This window comes from Pelobates fuscus, chromosome 2, assembly GCF_036172605.1.
Source record: "Pelobates fuscus isolate aPelFus1 chromosome 2, aPelFus1.pri, whole genome shotgun sequence".
Taxonomy (NCBI): domain Eukaryota; kingdom Metazoa; phylum Chordata; class Amphibia; order Anura; family Pelobatidae; genus Pelobates; species Pelobates fuscus.
The window spans coordinates 169,743,485-169,763,133 of NC_086318.1; positions in this window are offsets into that span (position 1 = coordinate 169,743,485).

The window sequence follows — 19,649 nt, forward strand, 5'->3', positions numbered from 1 at the left end:
GACTACACCCTCTACACTGGGACAGTGTTATGCTGCATGCAGTTAGAAAAATGAAGGGGTTCTAAAACTCTTGGCTACATGCAGATCCGGCACACCCATAAGGTGGATCAGGCAAAACTGCCTTATGGACTTAACTACAAAGAAACATGATGCGCCCCATCAAATGTATCTTTTCTTTAATATATTGCAGAATTCGCAATATATTGAATACAAATAAATCCAATATAATTGTTCACAGTTCTGGCATTCATTGAGATAGTCTGAGTGTAGCTCCAGGATACCCAGTCTGTGCTCTGACTCCCTCAGACTGGAATGAATAATGAAGATGGTCTGCTCCAAAACCAGAGCCACCACACATTATATTACATCACATGATTGTGTGGTTTATTACAGTGGAGCTCTATGATAATGTTATACAAAATACACATTATTCCATGGAGCTCTCTATGGAGCTCTGTAATACACTACTATGCACATTACTGTGAGTTTTATTGCTGTAGAATTCTGTGATCAACTGGTACTTACCACACATTTCTTAATTTTATTTTTTTGCTTTGAAGCTCACATACTGTGAATTGTAATGCCGAGGATGTAAAGTCTTACCCCATACTTGTAGTTAACAAGAAAAAACTATCATACAATGTAAATGAGGAAAAGCCAAAACTCACAGTATTGTATGACATGGATGAGTATCAAGAAACTTCAACAAAATTATTTTTGTGTAAGGTCCGTCACTAGCAAGAGGTGATACATGCCCGTCACAGGGGTGGGGCGGCATAATGCTTCTTCACTTGCGTTACCAAGAATACTCACATCAGCTCTGACCAGTAGTAAGTAAAATGTCAGAGTGCAGAGTGCACTGAGACTCTGGGCCTGGGAGCAGCTGTGTTTTTTTCATTCCTATATAGTTACACCAGTAGGGCTAGAGTGGAAGGGAATTTAAGTGGTAATGAGTTTAAGATATACGCAGGAGATCAGAAAGTTATCTGACTGAAAAACACATAAGTCTCTTCTTTTCTTTATCTCCTAAAATCCTAAAAGACATCTTAATTCACATGTTTTCTCAGTTTTAGGAATGAGGCAAATAATACCTAACTTCACAAAAACCAATAGGTCTTACTATGGTGTATTTGAAGACTGACCCCAGATTTGTGGCTCTTTAGCCATGCATCTTCACAGTTGGTGGAGGGGACAGATGGATTTTAAATCGGGCAGCTACTTCTTAATGCAGCCAACTACTATAAAAATAAAGATCACTATTACAATGCTCCAAAAGACTATTTAGGGGAGTGGATGAATTCCCCCAGGTGTATGTCAGGAAGGGGTTGCGTGGAAAGAGAAGATTACTGGACACCCCTCTATTAGTTAGGTAGAATGGTGGGATTGCATTGAATACCTGATGTGCAGTATGCTCTTGTTCCTGGTTATGCTTTCATTGATATCCTGGAGAACATCAACAGCACGCAAGGGAGTAGGCATATGGCATGTCCACCCCATTGATCTATTTAATGTGACCCCATCCTGAACTAGTGGAGACCAGGAGCAGGTACCCCCCTACATATTCTATAGGTCCCATTCCACTGTTAATGGGATGGTCCTTTTGCAACTGTAAATATATAAATATACTAATCCTTTAATATGGTGTCTAGTGAATAACCCCCAACAGACTTTGCAATGTCGTCTACAAACACATATATTTTTGCTTTTAGGTTTTTATCAAAAAAGTTTTTAAAAAATGTAGTAACGTAAACTTTCAATGTGAAGTAAACAATTTTGTCTACTAAAATACCAGTCGGGATTTAACTTGTTCATTTACATCAGACCAGATGGCTTGTTTTAAGTCAAATAAACATTTCTTTTTGTTTATTTTTAATATTATTTTTTTCCGAAAGCAAGTCCTAGTGTGGAAATATTGTTATATTTAGTTAGTTAATATTAGCCTTCTCAAAATATCTCAGATCTTTTGGATAAGACATGAATAAAATGAATATACACACTTAGTCTGTGCTTGTTGTTATTTCTGCATATTTCAAATGTCTTCACTTGAGCTTTGTCAAAGAAAAGGATGGATCGGCAGACTATGTGCATATATGGCAAACGTGATCCATGATGATACAGTTAGAGTGCTGTAAAACATAAAATCTAGGTAATGAGTCTTGCCAAGGCATGAATCAGATGCATAATAGGTTGAAATCTGTTCTGTTTCCATTCCCTAATAGCTCTGTATGAGCAATTGGTCATGAATGATAATTACAGTGATTGGAATAGCAGACGCTGGCAGGAACCAGCAGCACTGGCGGCCATCCTCTGGGACTTTATTGACATTGTAGTAAATTTAGAACAAACAAAAGTTCATTGGTTTTCAACTCAGGTCACAACATTTTAAAAGTGTTTGCTCTGTAATGTAGAACGTACGAGAGCAGGATCCTTCTGTTTCTGCATGAACTCCCAGCCAATGGCAATGCTCCGTTTAGTCCCAACTGATGTCAGGGATGAAATTCAATCATTCGTGGCCATCCTCGGAAAACTAAGGGGTTATTATAATTAGCCGTAAACTACATGTTTATTTCATTTTTTATGGTAGTATGCAAAATCCCCACAATGCTTTAAAGTTTGTAGATTAAGATTTTCGTTCTATTGCTAGATATTTGTTTTTGTTTTTGTTTTTTTTGTTGTTCCTTGCTAATGAAATCATACTTGAAGAAATATAATAAAATCTTACAGAAGGCCAGTACTTTAAATTTACTTTCTTCCTTATAACAACTTTATCTCAATGAAGTTGTACTGTGGGCTGAAATCACTAAACATCATCTGGCGTAAAGGTGTTAAATCATCTTCGAATGGTACTCTTGTACTGAGCAGAGAAGGGAATTATTCAGAAGCATTTAGAGTGTATCATTGACTGCCTATTGTGAATAAAGTATATACTGCTTCTCTGAGCTAAGAAGGGCAGAGTAGAGTCACCTTTATTGGTTTAGCGATTTCAGCCAATGAGCGCTGCCCTGTATCATTCCATGCTTAGCGCAGGGGAGACATCTGAATATACTTGAGCAGGAAAAGCTGAATGCAGGTGATCGAGAAAGGTTGCGGTTTGACTGCTTACGCAGTGAGGCTGTCAATGCAGGGCCAGACTGGGGATATAAAGCAGCCCTGGAAAAAAAATCTATGCCAGCCCCATAAGTCATTGAGCCATGTATTGTCACATGTAATACGTACGGCTATATCTTGCCACCCTAGATGATTGAGTAAATGATAAATATATATATATATATATATATATATATATATCTGGGGTGGCAAGACATAGCCCTTTACATATTATTGGTTAATATATACACTGCTCAAAAAAATAAAGGGGACACTTAAACAACACAATGTAACTCCAAGTCAATCATACTTCTGTGAAATCAAACTGTCCACTTAGGAAGCAACACTGAGTGGCAATCAATTTCACATGCTGTTGTGCAAATGGAATAGACAACAGGTGGAAATTATAGGCAATTAGCAAGACACCCCCAATAAAGGAGTGGTTCTGCAGGTGGTGACCATAGACCCCTTCTCAGTTCCTATGCTTCCTTGTTAATCTTTTGGTCTCTTTTGAATGCTGGCGGTGCTTTCAATCTAGTGGTAGCATGAGACGGAGTCTACAACCCACACAAGTGGCTCAGATAGTGCAGCTCATCCAGGATGGCACATCAATGCGAGCTGTGGCAAGAAGGTTTGCTGTGTCTGTCAGCGTGGTGTCCAGAGCATGGAGGCGCTACCAGGACACAGGCCAGTACATCAGGAGATGTTTAGGAGGCCGTAGGAGGGCAACAACCCAGCAGCAGGACCGCTACCTCTGCCTTTGTCCAAAGAGGAACAGGAGGAGCACTGCCAGAGCTCTGCAAAATGACCTCCAGCAGGCCACAAATGTGCATGTGTCTGCTCAAACGGTCAGAAACAGACTCCATGAGAGTGGTATGAGGGCCCAACGTCCACAGGTGGGGGTTGTGCTTACAGCCCAACACTGTGCAGGAGAACACCAAGATTGGCAAATTCGCCACTGGCACCCTGTACTCTTCACAGATAAAAGCATGTTCACACTGAGCACATGTGACATACATGACAGAGTCTGGAGACACCGTGGAGAATGTTCTGCTGCCCTCAATATCCTCCAGCATGACCGGTTTGGCAGTGGGTCAGTAATGGTGTGGGGTGGCATTTCTTTGGGGGAGCCGCACAGCCCTCCATGTGCTCGCCAGAGGTAACCTGACTGCCATTAGGTACCGAGATGAGATCCTCAGACCCCTTTTGAGACCATATGCTGGTGCGGTTGGACCTGGGTTCCTCCTAATGCAAAACAATGCAAGACCTCATGTGGCTGGAGTGTGTCAGCAGTCCTGCAAGATGAAGGCATTGATGCTATGGACTGGCCTGCCCGTTCCCCAGACCTGAATCCAATTGAGCACATCTGGGACATCAAGTCTCGCTCCATCCACCAACGTCACGTTGCACCACAGACTGTCCAGGAGTTGGCAGATGCTTTAGTCCAGGTCTGGGAGGAGATCCCTCAGGAGACCATCCGCCACCTCATCAGGAGCATGCACAGGCATTGTAGGGAGGTCATACAGGCACATGGAGGCCACACACACTACTGAGCCTCATTTTGACTTGTTTTAAGGACATTACATCAAAGTTGTTCCAGCCTGTAGTGTGTTTTTACACTTTAATTTTGAGTGTGACTCCAAATCCAGACATCCATGGGTTGAACATTTTGATTTACATTCTTTTATTTGTGTGTGATTTTGTTGTCAGCACATTCAACTATGTAAAGAACAAAGTATTTCAGAAGAATATTTAATTCATTCAGATCTAGGATGTGTTATTTTTGTGTTCCCTTTATTTTTTTGAGCAGCGTATATATATATATATATTTCTTTTTTCTAATATAAAATATTGGTCCTTTAAGAGGAAAACATTTAATTATAGAGTAAGCATACTCATATGCAGACACTTACAATCTCACTGTCACACACAAGCTCATTGATACACAGCCTCATAGACAAACAATCTCACTGATATACATAAGCTCATTGACATAAAAACATAAGCTTACAGATGCACACAAATAGGCTCACTGATAGACAATCTCACTGACATGCACAGACAAGTTTATTGGTATACACACACAAACGTAGTACAGACAAACGCAGACATGCACAAGCTTACTACAGACAAGCTCACACACACACACAAGTTCACTCACTAGCAGGCGCACAAACACAAGCTAACTCTCTAGAAGGCACACACACACACACACGGCTGGCTTTAGGCGCCCTGTGCGAAAAATCTTCACAGCGCCCACCTCCTCCCCCCGTCATCCATGTATGATGTAATGTTTGTGTTGTCTGTGTATGTGATAGGTGTGACGACTGCGTGTGATATGTATGCTATGTGTTGACTGTGATATGCATGTATTGGTTGTATGTGATATTTGTGCTGGGTTTATTGACTGTGTGTGATGGGTATTTAATTCAGATAAAAATATGCATTTAGACCTGTGTGTGAATGCAGGTGTATATTTTTGCAGAGTTATGTGCACACAGTCCCACAGTCAGATGCACACAGTTATACATATACACTATCAAATCCACCACATGCACATAGTCGCAGACAGATAGTCACATACACATGATCAGGCAGTAACACACATACAGTTACAGGTAGATAAAAACACTCACACACAATTACAGGCAGACAGCCACACACACACACACACACACACACAGCCACACATACAGTTTTACACACACACAGCCACACATACAGTCTTACACACACATACTTACATGCAGACAGTCACACACACATGCAGCCACACACACACACACACACACACAGGCAGGCAGACAGCCACACACACACACACAGCCACACACACACACACACACACACAGAGGCAGATGGCCATACACACATAGGAAGACATCCCCACACACACACACACACAGACAGTCACACAGAGGCAGACAGTCACATACACACACACAGGCAGAAGGTCACACACAGAGGCAGACACATACACAGGCAGACAGTCATACACACACACACACACACATACACAGGCAGACAGTCATACACACACACACACACACACACACACACACACAGACACACACACAGGCAGAGAGTCACACAGTTACCTATGTTCATTGTGGAGGAGTGGAGGCAGTGAAGAAACTTCCTGCTGTCCCTGCAGCAGTTAACCAGCACTTTTAGCTCTGCCCCCGCCGTCAACTTAGCTCCGCCTCCGCCGCACTGTAAGCTCCGCCCCCGCCACAATTTTTTTATTTTTTATAATAATAACCCCGGCCGGCCATGTGTGAGCCGTGCGGCCGCATGGCGCCCCCTGCTCCATGGCGCACTGTGCGCCCGCACAGCTCGCACACACCTAAAGCCGTCTCTGCACATATACACACAAGCTCACTCACTAGCAGACATACACACACACACACAAGCTCACTCACTAGCGGGGGGCGGGGCCAGACCGCCATGCTGAGCAGTTGCATAGATGATCGGTTCCTGCAAATCTTTGTCAAATACACTGAAATTCAGCGATTAACCTGCTTAAATACAGCTGTGAAGCAGCAGTCCAGCGTGCACAGAGATGCTGGTAACGAAGCTACACTCTCCCCACGACTTTTGATGCCTTAGAGGGTGCTCCGACATCGTGAAAGCTGAGGCCTACTGAGGTGGTGAGTGGGGTGTACGGCCGCCGCCCTGCTATCCAACCTCACGGTTACAAGCCGAACCTTTAGTGTCACGTGGTTCTTGCCTTGTTCCCCCCCACCCTTTGGACTGGTGGGGGTGATCCCGGTCTACGCCTTAGGAGACCTTCTGCAACTCATAGTTGTTGTTGTCCTGCTAAGCTAGTCAGAAAATTTCCCTCTAAAATGGTGGATGCCTCATGTCAAACTGATGGCAGTAAGGAACAGGCTGAGCTTTCCCTCAAATAGACCAGATTTTTGCAGACTTCTTGGACAAACTGACCCGATGTTTGCAACAGCCGGTCAGGCAGGAGAAAAATGACCACCCTCCCCAGGTCTCACCGTCCAGGTTCAAACAGAAAGCTCCGACTCTGGCTACAAAAGAGGCCTGCGATAGAAGGCAGCAGAGGGTGCAGTTTGAAATGGCGGCTGCAGTAAGCCACACATCGAAGGGATGTGGTCTGTGCCGTCTCAATCAGGTAGTTGCCTAGAAGCATAGCACACAGAGAGAGAGATTGCAGCCATCACAAAGCTGGTATTGCCACATTGCCTGTGTTCCCTACCTGCCGGCGCTGGGGTCATGGAACAAGCCGACATACACACCACACTGGGTCTATCCTGTGCCTCTAGAATGAGTTGGCTGAATCATGACACTTGCTGCAGCTGTTCACTATGCCTTCACCATATTTACTTTGCTGTTTGATTTCTCTACAAATTTTCTGTTTTGTGCTTTTGTTTTACTGCGCCCTGAAATTAAGGTAAATTGTGCAGGGAGACTGCGGCCACACCAGCCCCCAGCTAGTCCCTCTATATTCCCCTCGGACTGACACAGACTGGCACAGTCCGAGGGGAAAATGATTTTAATTAAATTCGCCTGATGATCAGGGCTGTCTGATCGGCCCCAGGTGCCGCGGCCCACCATGAAATTTCCCGGTATCCCGGTGGGCCAGTCCGGCCCTGTGTCAGTGCAATCCTTGCAAATATTCACTATAGAGTGGTGCAGTATTTATGGCGCTTGCAGTGTTATTTTAAAGTAAGTGGATACTTGGATACTCTTGCTCTCAAAACTATTTCAGTGAGATTAAGTTGTTTTGAGAGAAGTGAGTCCCTTTAATGGAGCACAAAACAATTAACTTTACTGAGTCCACAACAGACGCTAAAATGTCATTGTATCGGAGGGGTGGTAAGTTAAAGGGACACAATATTCACCAAAACAAGTTTAGCTTATTGAGGCAGCTTTGGTGTATAGATCATGCCCATGCAGTCTCACTGCAAAATTCTCTGCTATTTAGGAGTTAAATCACATTGTTTATGCAGCATTGGTCAACCCCTCCCTGCATGTGATTTACACACCCTTCCTAAATACTTTCTGTAAAGAATCATGTAATGTTTACACTTCCTTTATTTCAAATTCTGTTTAAGTTAGAATTTCTAATCTCCTGCTCTGTTAATGGCTTGCTAGACCCCGCATGAGCCACCTGTATGCACTTAAAGTTCAATTTACTGAGCAGGAGATAAAAAAAATTTAAGTAAGTTATATTATATCAAAAAGGAAACCATTTTGTTTTCATGCAAGCTCTGTCAGTCACAACCATAAGAGGTGTGGCTAGAGCTGCATGGACAGAAACAAGTGTGATTTAACTCCTAAATGGCAGAACATTGAGCAGTGAGAGGGATGATCTATACACCAAAACTGCTTCATTAAGCTAAAGTTATTTTGGTGACTACTGTGTCCCTTTAATGACGTTTAAAATTTCAGTAAGCAGCTGATGTGTCATAGCATTGGTTGTATGCATATAAAATTTAAAAATGAGTAAGAAATGAACAGTGCATACATGAATAATAGTCACTTTATGTGGACAATTCTTTTCAATACCCTTATTGTTCCAAGGTTGAAAACAGAAACTCCAAAGAAGATAAATGTATGCACACACAAAGAGTAGGTGGAATGGCGCTATACAAATATGTACATAAAATCCCAGTGCGTCAAAAAAAACGTGTTTTTGTCACCAAAAAAACACTTACATGTACAGAATTGGATAAAAGAAAAGGAGGTTTTGCGCACACATTGGACGTGTAATATACTCTGAAAGATAAACAGCTATCATAGGGCAATATATAAAATCCCAATAATAATAAAAGGAGTAATATGAAGCACTCACACTAAGGAGAGCCATATAAGTCGGCTCTCTACTTTGAAGACACATAAAGTATTCCCAGTAAAGTGCTCTTGTGCAGATTGGTCCCACCAGAAACGGACATCAGATTTCGTCTGGATACAATCAGGAACCAGGATAAGTTGAAAGTAAAATTCTTTATTCACAATAAAAGATAAAAAAAGGACTAGCACAACGCGTTTTGATGCGTTTCGACCACTCTCTTGGTCTTCCTCAGGTGCAACTGAGGAAGACCAAGAGAGTGGTTGAAACGCGTTGTGCTAGTCCTTTTTTTATCTTTTATTGGGAATAAAGAATTTTACTTTCAACTTATCCTGGTTCCTGATTGTATCCAGGCGAAATCTGATGTCCGTGTGTGCGCAAAACCTCCTTTTCTTTTATCCAAAGAAGATAAATGACCTTCGGGTTTCTAGCATATCACCGTAAGGGGCATACCAGTGGTTACATTTATTCTTTATATTTACCACATTAAAAGAATATACATATACTATGTTCCTTTTAATCGGACAGATAGACATAGTGCAACACCAGATGAGCCTATAAATATTTCTTTTTTATTTATTTGAACTTCAAAGTAATTTAATCGTTTCCTAACTTTTACTGAAACATTGGAATGTTACTATCAGATGAGTCTCTGGGAATATTGAACATTGCCTGGTTATATTATAATAAATTGCCTTTCATTGCTATCAAATTGTCCGTGTCTGTATTTGCATGTGGACAGACAGGCAGAAATAATGGCAGCTTCAAAATCTGTATTTCTTGAAGCCACTCAAATAAATAGGATTAGGATCATTTCTATATTTGGAAACATTTCCTGGATTCTGACTGTAGAGTAAACCAATATCCACATAAATTAAAATATTAATATTTATAAATATGCATGTTCACCACAAAGAAAAGAGCCATTTGAGGAAACACAAGCAAAACATCAGAGAATTAATATTTTTATCCTTTTACAAGGCCAAAATGAATCTCTGTCCAAACCCAATAGGAAATATTTATAGAATATGTATAAACACTGTGCAATTATTAAGAGAGTTTAACCTTCTTTCTTTAATTTTAGTACTGCTGCTTTTTAATACATTGCCTTAAAGGTACAGCTTATTATTGTATATAGGACACGTTACAAGGAAACCCTGTGTACTTAACTGTGTACTTACTTATGCTGTATAAATACTTTGAGAGGTCAATATGATGTTAGATTTTCCCACCTGATGTTGATGGGGAATTGGAAAGTCTTGGTTCCAAATTAAAAGCTTTTAATCTCAAAAATCGCAAAAGATTTCAGTTATATATTCAGGAACAGTTTCAAGATGGAGTCTTACCAATGACTTGTAAAATAGTAAAATTATTTTTAGCATGTTAGTATCCCTTTTATGCGTGTTAATACATTTTTGGCCCAGGGATCATTCCTTCGATGAAGGAGCTATTAGATTTTATTTTATTATTTAACCTTATATATTTTGATTTGCTAAAAATGTATTTAACCCCTTAAGAACACATGGCAGAAATATTCCGTTATGATTCCCTTTTATTCCAGAAGTTAAGGAGTTAAAGGTATTTAGAATTTGGCAACACAAGCTGTATTAAAATCCATTTTTATTGTTCTCACTGTATAGAATCCCTAACATATTTTCTAAAGTCTACCATTTTGTTAACAGGTCGGTCACTAGTTTGCTATTTGTATCAGCACTGTATATATCTGTAGAACATTTTCACATAACTCCGAACATTGGGGGGTTTACAAGTCCACTGAACCCCTATGGGACAGGAGCGTTCAGCTTGTAGTGTCCTTTTTTGTTTTGTAGAATAAGTGTCCATGTTTTATTAACTAAGCAACGTTTGAGAAATTGGGCTGAAAACTTAACTGTGTTTTCAAGATTGAATCAACACATTTTTATGTATGATCATGCTGACTGACATTGCACACTATTACACAATCTATTTTCTACAAATTTTCCGTGTTCTTACCATTCACTAATGTAAACTGATTAAGAATGTAAGTTGCAAGTTTATTTTTGTTCCCAAAGTGTTTAACTTTGATTTTGCCTACAATGAATCTCATTAACAGCTACTTAGTCCTCTGCCTCTCATCGCCTTTATAGAGATCATACAAACAGTTTTTGCTCTATAAAACTTTCTGTCATTTGCAGATATTGTGATATGACATCTAAACCCCACTGCATGATCGGGTGGAAATAACCGTATGGCAAATTTTGAGGATAATATAATTTGGGTGGGGGCGGGGTTTGGAAGACATGTCGAACAGTCACGTTATTAACAAACTCCACAAATATTCGCCCTAATTACAGGCAATAATGCTATCCCATCTGCTACAACAAGTTGTACCGATACCTGGAGGAACTGGGGAGCTTCTGGGCTCTCCAGAGAAACCAGGCTCTTTTTGCTGTGACTGAGACCCAAGCCACATGACTATAGACCTAGTGTAGGACAAGCCGGGAGCCGGGGTCGACCTCTTAGGCGAGACCCTGCACGTTGCTACGTGGCCGATTCCCGCATCCTCTTGCCTTGGACCGGTGTGAGTAATCCCGGTCCTTGGTACCACAACACCTAATATTGCTGTTACTTACCTGAGCTGACTCCTGCACATGGCTTTAGCAACTGCATGCTATGAGTATCAACAAGATGTGAACGTGCCCAATCATCTGAAGAGCACCACGGCGCAGCCTAGGGGGGCTCTCCAAAACTTACTGGAGTGATCCCTACAGCGGCTAGATGCAATTTTTGCACATTTCTGGAAAGATCTGGTGAGGAGCCATGCAGAAAAAAACCTTGCAGCAGCCTCAGGGGTATTTTGGAGGAGAGAGAGCCAGTGGATAACAGATCTCCTTCGGGCATAGCCTTGCCTGTAGTGCCAGTTTCTACTCACGCTAGCCCTCCTGGGCCATCAGGAGCATAACCCCTAAGCATCAATCGCACAGACAGAGGGCTGTCCGACGCTGATGGCGCAAGACCATCAGGGCCTTCTGTTTCACCCCAAAGGAGAAAGACTAGGATTTTCAGAGCCTCCTTGTTTCCTAAGATGCCGGCCTCCATAAGGGCCTGGGACCTGGTGGAAGCTCCCATTCACTCCCACTATGCCTCTAACCGCGCAGACCCCCTTATAATATAATGTCTGTGCACTTCCCAAGCATCTGAATCATCTGTATGCTGCCAAGCTCCTTTATGCAGATTGTACCAAGAGTCATCCTGGTTGCTGAATAAGTCATCTCCTGTCAAGCTTATTTAGCCTTTTTATGTTCATCATTACTGTGTTTTCATTTTACTTGTTCTTTTCTTCTCTCATGTTCTTTACCACTTTCCTCTTGTAAAGACAGGGCCTTTATAGTGTGACCTACCTGGGTATGATTTCTTACCATGTTGTGTAGCACTATCTAATTGAATACACGCCACTTGTCTAACTGACTTTGTATATTCACAAATTATGCTTATGACCGTTGACTTGATTTTTAGCTTGGACTTCACTAAGTTTAACCTTTAGTGACACTCTTTAGTTAGACATGCTTGCTTAGCAAGACAATATCCTAAGTTTGAGACTCTGCCATACTCTGTTCTTATTCTTATTTACTTTATGTGTCTTACCTACAGTCTGTTATACTGTGCTTGATTGTCCTTATTTCTAAATTGGTGCTAAAACTTTGACATTTCCTGTTGCCTTACCGTGACCAACATGTTACCATTGTACTATCACTTCTATCGTGTTATGCAGGGCCAGATTAAGAGCCCATTGGTCCTGGTGCTGGCAATTATGATGGGCCTAATTACAGAATCGTATTGACAGAAAACACTTAATCAGTCATACCTTCCTAGCCTCATATATTTGATGGAGGTGCTGCAGGAGGGAAACTCGTAGGATGCAGCTATAAGAAAACATATACCCTATGCTAATCTCTCAATTTCATCTTTCTAGTATATCCATACTGCCTAACAGCAGTGTCTGGTGAAGCTGGATGTCAGTGGGCCATGTACAATGGTGTGCCATTGATGCAAATCACGTAACCAGAACCGTCCACAGTGGTGAATATACCCAAAAAGGCAGGCTGGCCAACAAAGGACATACTGTGCAGACAGCTCCCTGAGCTTGGCATAAATGTGTCTAATGATCCACTCTTTCTAAGGACTGTCCCCTAGCACCTGCTGGTCCACTCCTCTCCTTACCTTTTTACTAGGAGGAAGAAGCTCGTAGTATACAGTCTGGGACAGAGAAAAATTGTATGTAGTGAGTGTAGAAAGGGAACATGCCACAGTGTTAGAGAGGCTGAAGCAGCAAGAGTATTTGCATAGTGCACAAAGTCAGCTTTACCTTAATTAATTTCATTGTCAGCCAGTCCTCACAAGTTTTTTTTTTTCAATCAATGGGCCTATTCCATGGGCATGGGCCAAGAGCTGCAGCTCCATCAGCCCCTATGTTAATCCGGCCCTGGTGTTATGTAATGAAGCACCACAAAAAAATAAAGAATGTTAAAAATAATAAAAAATGGTGGGATAATATAGCATTGTGGTTCCGATGGGGGAGTATAGCTATTGACATCTATAGTGCTAATCAATGGGTATGTGCTCAAATATCTATATTTCTTATTTTTCATAGTGATATTTTTTGGAGAATTCAGAGCACATATTTTTAACACATTTTTATTTCTTGCTTCTCATTGGAGTCTGTTTTTTGTCCAATAAATAAATATATACAAAATGTACTTTGAACTGAGAACTCAGTAAATTATTCCAGCCCCACTAATTGTTTGTTTTTTGTTCATGCCAAATATATGAGGTTTTATGGAATTAGCTCCTTAGCCCCAAAACACAAACTTTAAGTTATTTTATAAATGTGTTTCTTGCCACAGTTATCCACCTTGTTAGTAGCTGTTACTGAATATACACAGATACCTGGGCCCACTGGCTAAATTATAACTCCGTCAGGAAATGAAGGCATCAACTAACAAAACATACGGTAAATCCAAGTTATGCGCTAAGGTCAAAGCAAAACAGAGATTGACTATATTGGAAACCTAGTTGAATGAAGTGTACCAGTAACTGAGAAGGTAGAGGGTTTAAAAGCAAAATCACAAGAGAAATCATGTAAAACTCAATTGAGTTAACAAAAATCGCAAAGGATATCCGTATTATAGGATATCCTCCATATTAAAGACAAGGTTTACACTGAGATAGGTAATAACCTCATCGCCCTGTGTCACCGATATGGACAGCTATTTCAATGCAGGTTCAACCCCTTAGTGTCACACTTCAGTTTCCTTGTTTTGTACTCAGCAATATTGACATTTTCGTGTGTCTCATCGCACACATATTAAATACCATTTACAAAGGCCAAAAGGGTATTTGATTTGATTTGATGCTGGGGAGATTTACAGACCCCATGTGTGGTTCTACTCTGTAAAGACCCCATGTTTGTATTCTGCTACTATTCTTGAGTACAATGATACCCCACATGAATATCCTACCCCTAATTTCATCTCTAATGTTGTCCCTAATCCTACCCATTATCATTTTGTGTGTCTTAGCCCCAGCCCCGTTGTCTCTTTCTCCGCTTCCCCAGACCCTCAGTGTGTTTCTTTTCTCTACCCCAGCACCTCTGTGTGTCTCTTTTCCCACAGCCCCTCTGTGTGTTTCATTGTCCCCTTTCAAATTCCCTCTGCGTGTCTCTTGTTCACCTACCTCATCCCTTCTGTATGTCTCTAGTTCCCCTTTTCCCAGTACCTTAGTGTGTCTCCCCCCAAACCTCTGTGTGTCTATATCTTTCCCCAGCCCCTCCATGTGTCTCTTTCTCTCCCCAGCCTCTCTGGGTGTCTCACCCCCCCCCCCCTCAGCCCCTCCTTTTGTCTCATTCCCCCCTTCACCCCCTAAGTATGCCTTATTCCCCTCTCCAAGCCCCTCCATGTGTCTCAATCACCCTAACCCCCCCCCCCCAGCATTTTTTGTATAAATGTGTTTCATTTCCCCCAGGCCCCTCCATGCGACTCATTTTCCCCCAGCCCCTACATGTGTTTTATTCCCCTTCAGCCCTTCCATGTGTTTCCTCATCCCCAGCCCCTCCAAGTGTCTCATTCACCCCAGTCCCTTCATGTGTCTCTTTTCCATCCCAGCCATCAATTTCCCCAATCTCTCCATGTGTCAGCTCCTCCATGTGGGTCATCCCCCCTCAGCCCCTCTGTGTGTCTCATTACCATTCAGCCCCTCCGTGTGTCTCATCCCCCCCTTAGCCCCTCCATGTGACTCATCCCCCTCAGCCCCTCCGTGTGTCTCATTACCCCCAATCTCCTACATGTGTCTCATTCCTCTTTAGCTTCTTCATGTGTCTCATTTCCCCTAGCCCCTCCATGTGTCTCATCCCCCCAGCCATGTGACTCATCCCCCCAGCCCCTCCGTGTGTCTCATTCCACACTTGCCCTTCCATGTCCCTCATTCCCTCCTCAACCCCTCCATGTGCCTCATTACCCCATCTTCTCCATGTGTCTCATTTCTCCCCAGGTTCCTCGATATGTCTCATCTCCACCAGCTCCTTCATGTGTCTCATTCCTCTTCAGCTTCTACGTGTCTCATGTAGCCCCTCCATGTGTCTCATTCCCCCCAGCCCTTCTATGTGTCTCATTTCCCCCCAAACTCTTCCATGTGTCTCATTCCTCCTCAGCTTCTTCATGTGTCTCATTTCCCCTAGCCCCTCCATGTGTCTCATTCACCCCCCCCCCCCCGCCTCTCCTTTACCTACTGTGTAGCATGGTCAAGCAGACCATGGTGGAGGAGCTTCTGTTTCTCTCCCCAGTCTGAAAGGAAAGAGTTTTGTGCTCACTGGGTATAATATATGCCTAATAAGATACCCTAGAGTGTCTGCTTTCTCAAATGGAAGGCCTTTGGGGGTACAAACAGTGACAAGGACTGAGGACCACATATAAATCTTCAGGGAGTGGCAGGGCAGCATTTTTGAACTGGTCTGAACGCAATCTCCTGGAACAATGGGACAATGGGAAGCACTACAAGAAAAACAACAAGGCAGGGATGGGGATGGGAGGAAACACAAAATGCTCACTAAATAAATTTAGAATAAAAATACATAAATAAAGTCCACCCACACAATATAGAAAGTCCCAACCATTTTAAACCGGATGGCTAGCTATAGTCCAGTTTCAGACATAACAGACGATCCATAGTCTCTAAGAATGAGGTTGGGCTCCAAGCTCCTCCACAACCCATATTGTCTCTGTTCAGTTGGTACTAGTTGGCATGGAAGAGCAGTACCATTGGGCAGCCACTGAAAGTGAGAGAAGGTTCTGTTATATTATCAGTCCTAATCCTAACCTTAATCATAACCATGGCAATAGTGTTAGAGGGATACCACCTGCTGGTGTCATCAGGGATTCCCTTGATTTTCCTAATCCTAACCCTTAACCCGAATCTTAACCAAAATCCTAAACCAATTCCTAATCCTAAACATTACCCTAATCCTATACCTAACCCTAATCATAACCCTAACCCTACGCATAACCTAATGCTAACCCTAACCTTAGCAATTATGTCAGAGGGATTGCCTCTCTAATATTATCAGATGAATCCCTTATAATGTGGAGCACTGCACTCTATACTCTGTAGCAGCATAAGAGGATGTATTTCCTCTATACTACTAAATCATAACGGGACAAGCTGTCACTATATTTGAAGTCCCCCTGCAGCCTGCAGACACAATCACTTACTCTGTTCAGCATGCGTAGCTAAGAACTGACCACCCTCTGCAGCCAGTGATCATACTGCCAGGGGCTTGCACTTCTGAAGTGCTTTATGGGTGAGGAGTATCCCATTTCAAAGGTACTTTCTAAATGCTCCAATTTCTATGAGAAATCAGAACTTTTGTAATGAATTAATAAAACATCCTCTGGCAGTCAATCAAACAGCCATAGAGGTTTGCTAACGAAAGTGCCTGCCTCTCCTCACATGCCTTGGTGCCTTCTCTGACCTCAGATCATCCCAGCATTGCATGCATATGGAGGTAAGATTCAGAGGCTGTTAATCTCTTATGGGGAAAAAAGTACTTATAATGGTTGAAGTGGATAAGAATTGTATCTTTTGCAAACACTGTTATGGTACACACCCAATGACCACATGTATGAAAAATGCATGCAAGTATTTATTTGGGATATATCTACTAAATAGTGACTGATTTCTATTTTTTGACCATTTGCACAGTGAAGTTTCTCTTTAAATGAGAATACTGGATCAAAATAAAATGTAATTATTTAAGCAAACAAATGACAAGTGATTGATGAGACAAAATTGACAATGTATCTAGTAATTCACTTTACTCCTCACACAATGTAATTATTGTTAATTTACAAGCATTTCCAATAACACAATTCATAAAACTGAAATTATATCTTCTAGTAAAAGACCTGCAACAACGTTACTCATACCAACATGTTTGCCTTTGATGTTCTGTTAAAAAAAATAAAGTATAAAAGAAATATAAGTTACGGGGATCATGATTTTAATATTTATTGACCTCATTCATTCGTTTTTCCTAAGGAGGACTTAAGTATTTGTTTCAAAACTATGAATAAATACAAAATGAAAATAATGCTGTTCTAAAAATTAAAAACAGTTAATTGATTTTTTTATATATGTTGGATGATAAATGTGGAAAATTCCCACCGTCCAAATAAATATGAGACAACAATAAAACCCCTACATATTTCCTTATTGTGTGCACTTTTCTTAGATATTTATATATATATATCCCCCTCTTTAACCTAATTATGAGAGGAAGATCTATCTTACAAACCTAAATAAACCTAAATTGCCATTTAGCGTGAGTTGTAGACGTGTGGGGCAACAATCCAATTGAGGAACCAATGGGTAACCAGTTCAAGAGGGCATGTAGTGAGAGATGACGAGAACAGCTGGGAACATTATGACTGACAGGGATGAAAGGATAGAATTAGTGATGTCCCGGACGGTTCGCCAGCGAATAGTTCCCGGTGAACATCGCATGTTCGCGTTCGCCACGGATGGCGAACATATGCGATGTTCGGTCCGTCCCCTATTCGTCATCATTGAGTAAACTTTGATCCTGTACCTCACAGTCAGCAGACACATTCTAGCCAATCAGCAGCAGACCCTCCCTCCCAGACCCTCCCACCTCCTAGACAGCATATAATTTAGATTAATTCTGAAGCTGCATTCTTTTTTTTTTGTTTATTATACATTATCCCCCATAGCCAGTAACCTGTGTTTATTATACATTATCCCCCCATAGCCAGTAACCTGTGTTTATTATACATTATCCCTCCCATAGCCAGTAACTTGTGTTTATTATACATTATCCTCCATAGCCAGTAACCTGTGTTTATTATACATTATCCCCCATAGCCACCTGTGTTTATTATACATTATCCCCCCATAGCCACCTGTGTTTATTATACATTATCCTCCCATAGCCAGTAACCTGTGTTTATTATACATTATCCTCCCATAGCCAGTAACCTGTGTTTATTATACATTATCCCTCCCATAGCCAGTAACCTGTGTTTATTATACATTATCCTCCCATAGCCAGTAACCTGTGTTTATTATACATTATCACCCCCATAGCCAGTAACCTGTGTTTATTATACATTATCCCCCCACAACCAGTAACCTGTGTTTATTATACATTATCCCCACACAACCAGTAACCTGTGTTTATTATACATTATCCCCACACAACCAGTAACCTGTGTTTATTATACATTATCCCCCCACAACCAGTAACCTGTGTTTATTATACATTATCCCCCCACAACCAGTAACCTGTGTTTATTATACATTATCCCCACACAACCAGTAACCTGTGTTTATTATACATTATCCCCCCCATAGCCAGTAACCTGTGTTTATTATACATTATCCTCCCCATAGCCAGTAACCTGTGTTTATTATACATTATCCCCCCATAGCCAGTAACCTGTGTTTATCCCCTTAAGGACACAGCTTCAGAAGCTTGTCTTACGCTTAATGACACAAGCAATTTTTGCATTTTCTTGCTGTTTGCGTTCAACTGCAATTTGCATCTCTCTCGTTTATTGCACGACACATATTATATACTGTTTTTTAAAGGACATAAAGGGCTTTAATTTGATGTAACATATATATATATATATATATATATATATATATATATATATATATATATATATATATATATATGCTTATTTATTATCAACAAAATACAGAAAAATGCAAAAAATAAAAAATAAATATTTTTTTACAGTTTTTGCAATAATACTGTGTGCATAATTAGTGCAGGTTAAGGAAAGTAATTAAAAATAAATGTATTTAGTTGTCCTGATTTACAGAATATATAATGTGTTTGGGATTTTAAGTTTTTTTTGGTAGTTACAGGTCACAAAGCACAAGGAGTAAAATAAACTTTTAATGTGGAGCAATTTTAGAATTTGGTATGTTTGTCTTGTAAGCTTAATAGCCATGAAAGAAAACAAAATTGCCACACAAAAGTATATATTTATATAAAGTAGACATCACAGGCTATTTACCTAAGGTTGTTTTGACACTTTCTACGTAGTCATTTCACCGCCAACCTCTGCTAAATATTGGAGAAAAATTGTGGTTTTTTTTTTGGTTTTTGGCACACAAACTTATAACAGACAACTTCTCATGTGTATTTTGTAAAGTTGGTGTGTGCTATTCCTGTACAAAGTTT